The sequence below is a fragment of the Saccoglossus kowalevskii genome, chromosome 7, assembly GCF_978046115.1.
Source record: "Saccoglossus kowalevskii chromosome 7, keSacKowa6.1, whole genome shotgun sequence".
Classification (NCBI taxonomy): domain Eukaryota; kingdom Metazoa; phylum Hemichordata; class Enteropneusta; family Harrimaniidae; genus Saccoglossus; species Saccoglossus kowalevskii.
In genome coordinates this window covers 4758742-4762737 of record NC_140647.1, presented here as the reverse complement: position 1 = coordinate 4762737, position 3996 = coordinate 4758742, and the positions used below count along the sequence as shown (strand labels likewise).

The window sequence follows — 3996 nt, the reverse complement described above, 5'->3', positions numbered from 1 at the left end:
GAATTGATGTACTGTAGGGGAGTTTTGGATGTTAAAACAGACTATTTATTGCCCAAAATGCGTATACGTGGTACTTAAGTATATAAACAGAGACGCCATTTTGGTCACGCGAGATTGGTCACGTGATAAAACTTTTTACTATGACGTCAGAGCTGAATGACGAAAACGTGTTTTCTATGAGGAAAATCAATATAAAACTTGTTTTACAAATAATTGTTGTGGTTTTTGACTAAAATGTTTAAATTTTCAGTTATTTTCAAGAAAAATACTTTAATTTTAAAAAGTAATATATTATTTTGTTATCCATCATGCTTGGCAGAAAAGTATACTAAATGTGTCTCAATGTGTCTCAAATATATGAGGCTCACATTAAAACTGAATATAATTTTCCTTACTCTTTGAAGAGAGAGCAAGTGGGAATAATTCATTCTGTTTTAGAAGGAAGACATACTTGTGCTATCCTTCCTACAGGATATGGTAAAAGTGTTTGTTTTATTTTACCTCAGCTAATTCTGGATGAGGTATGTTAATTTTATTTGCTCCTATAGTCAATGGATAATTGCCTGAATTTGAACACAAAAAACACACTCAATATAGTTGTGCAATGAATGTTAAACATATCACTGTGAATGCAGCATATATCGAATATTGTTGTAGTAGTTTCAGTTACACATTGCACTTTAGCTATTAGTGACTCAACACTGATTTGTATATATCCTTTTTAGAAGTGTTCACCAATAAAACATATAGGGGTGATAATCTCGCCCCTACGAAGTTTAATGATAAATCAAGTAAGTCGATGGCAGGAGGCCGGCATTTCTGCAGCATGTATACTACGCAACTCAGAAATGAGTTCTGAAAATAAAAAAAGTAAGGGCTTTTTCATTTTTAATCAAATATTATTACATCCTGATCAAATTAAATAAAATGTTCAGTTGATAATTTCCAAGACAATCTGTATATCTGCAGCAAAATATACTGTTGAAGCAATGTTTACACATAAAATATAATTCTGCATTGTATAATTTGTATTGTATTGTATAAATTCGAACAACCGTTTTGTTTTAACCATGTTGAATGTATTCAAAAATTCCAGAAATTCTTGACGGAGAGTTCACAGCTGTATTTTTTTCACCTGAAGCAATTAATTTAGAACCATGGCGATCAATGTTCAATAACAAGGAGTACAGAAAAAGGCTATGTCTTGTGGCATTGGATGAGGTTCATTGCTTAGCAGAGTGGTAGGTCAATCATTAATAACACATATAAATAAATAAAAAACACTAAGTGATCACTGCAGACCATTATTTCATGGCATACGCCTTAGAAAACTTACCACAGAAAGGAGATAGTTATGTACCTCAGTTAGATAATATGCAGATTGTAGATGCAAATCATCCCTGAAGCTTGGATTTTTTTCTGAGAACCTTTTTACTTTTCATCTCAGTTGAAGTTTGAATATTCATTCAACATAATAAAAATTAATGACTTTAAATCCCCCATGAAACATGCATGTATATAATTAATGTATGCATATACTATAAATTACCAATTGTCTCCATAGAGGAGCTTCTCCCGATCCTTTATTAAATAGGCATAATAGATTATTAAAATATGGTGATGTCAAATAATGGTTCTTTTTAGAAAAATATTTAAAAAATTGTGTTCATACAAGTATGAAATGAATCATTTGTGTTTATATTTGCTTACAGGGGTGATAGTTTTAGACCAGCATATAAGCAAGCAGCCATTCTGAGAAGCTTGACAACTTGCCCCATGATTGTTATGACAGCAACAATTACAGAAAAAATGAAACAAACAATTTTGTCAGATTTACTATTGGTTGATGTCAAGACTATTGCTGTAATCCCAGACAGGTAAGCACCAACAGACTTTATTACATTTCTTTTATTGTATGTAAAGTACATTATGCTTGTCACATGAATAAAGAGCTGTGTTGTCAGAAAAATGCTCTATAGGCCTCACCTGTGAATATAAACTCAGATGTAAAATTGAAGAAATGAATGTTGAAATTCAGATGTACAAGATTAATACAAATTCTGCATACAATATGGATTCATCAGAATAGAAAAGGTGTTTTTTGAATTTGACCGCTAGATAGAAATCAATAGATATACTCAGGACTGAATACCACAAAAGAGGTGCTACATTTATCCAGTTCTTTGTAAACTTGGAAGCATTATACCTACTCTAATTACAGTGGTGAAAGCTATACAATCAAATGTACTTAAAACAAATAAAAAAGTGATCTAATCTAAGTGTGTTATGTTTTGAACAGACCTAACATTTATTTAAATTATAAAAGCATCCCTGGGATGAAGTACAAGAATGAGTTGAAATGATATTTTGACTATCTTGCTGAAAATAGAAAGCACTCAAAGAAAACCATTATTTACTGCAGGTGAATAATAAAACATTTCATAAAATCAGTTATCAATGTACTGTGTGGAAAACACATACACAACTTTTATTTTAGTATCTTTCATGGATTACTGCAGTGTTAATACAACACAACTTTACTATTTCTTTACTCTCTAGAACTAGCAAAGTACAATAGCTAACAAATGTGAATATGAAATATAATATTACTTCAAATTTATTATTTCAGAAGTTCCGGACGTTTATTATTGTTATGTAGGCTGATAGAATCCATTTTATTCTCATTGGAATGAGGCTTTTAACAACTTTACTCTTTCATTTCTCTACAGAACTATCAAAGCAGTAGCTGACATATATGAATATGCTATGTCATATTTGAAAGAAAAGGCTTGGCTTTGTGGGGAACGTAGAGCAAAAAAACGTCTTCTTCACCAGTATCACTCATCTGTTGATGAAAAAACAGAAATGTTTATTGTTGAGAATTTTACAAGATATAACTCCAACATAAGGTTTTTAATTTCAACTATAGCATTTGGTATGGGCATTCAAGTGGATGATATTGAAATTGTAATCCATTGGGGGGTTAGTAAGACGGTATTGTCCTACTGGCAGGAAGTAGGGAGATGTGGTCGGAGTGGTAGACGAAGTGAAGCGTACTTATATGCTACAATGCGTAGCTTAGATAAGCGTCACACAACTGATGAAGTAATCAAGTTGTGTGCTTCACTTAATGAAGCATGTATTAGATGGAGCATATTGAAGTGCTTATTAGTTGAGGGAATGGATACCAGCTCATTAGATGCACTTGAATTTAGAGATGAATGTAAAGGTGTGAAAGAGGATGATGATTACAACCTAGGAAGTTGCGAGTACCTACTCGCAAATGCGCCTAAAAAATACGTCTATGCGAGTAAAAACTTTTAAATATCCGCATTTAGCTTGCAGTTTTCAGAAACTACTCGCATTTTGCGAGTGAAAATTGAAGCAGCTGAAACATGCCGTGCACGCGTCAGACTAGACGAGATACCGAGCATCTTTGAATAATTTACGATGTACTCGGAAAGTCTAGTTTCAGGCGCATGACAAGTGTCATATTGCAATTGAGAGCGTACACTCCAAAATAAAAAAATAGTAACATTGTAAATATGTGATTGGCAGTTTTTGTTTCTAGTCAAAATACGGGCATACAGTTTTTTTTAAATGAACGGCGGTTTACACTGTCGGCGGCTCTTTGATTGTCAACAAAATAATTTTCATTGGCTAATGTGACTGCGTTTTTCAGTCTCAAGTCGCGTTGGAAACATCGATAATCTAAGTCACACTGTCGCCTTCTCTGCTCGAACAAGACATGGCGAATAAGCAGATTACTAATTTCTTTCGGCCGGTTGAGCAGAACGAAATTCCAACAACTAACACCGGGACATCAGATCCTACATCCTCGCATCTAGCCACAAAACGGAAGATTGCATGGGATTCAATTTTGGGCACGAGTACGCGATCAAAATCTCGGAAGCCAAAACAAGATGGAAAAATTGTGCGATGGATCGAGCAATTCGAGTGGTTAGACGTTGACACAAGTGAAGGCGGCCGACAACT

General features: G+C 33.8%; 1 pseudogene; it reads left to right on the top strand.

The window, feature by feature from the left end:
• The first annotated feature begins 848 nt into the window (after nucleotides 1-848).
• LOC102801170 (uncharacterized) lies at nucleotides 849-3324 on the top strand (annotated as a pseudogene).
• Nucleotides 3325-3996: the final 672 nt, after the last annotated feature.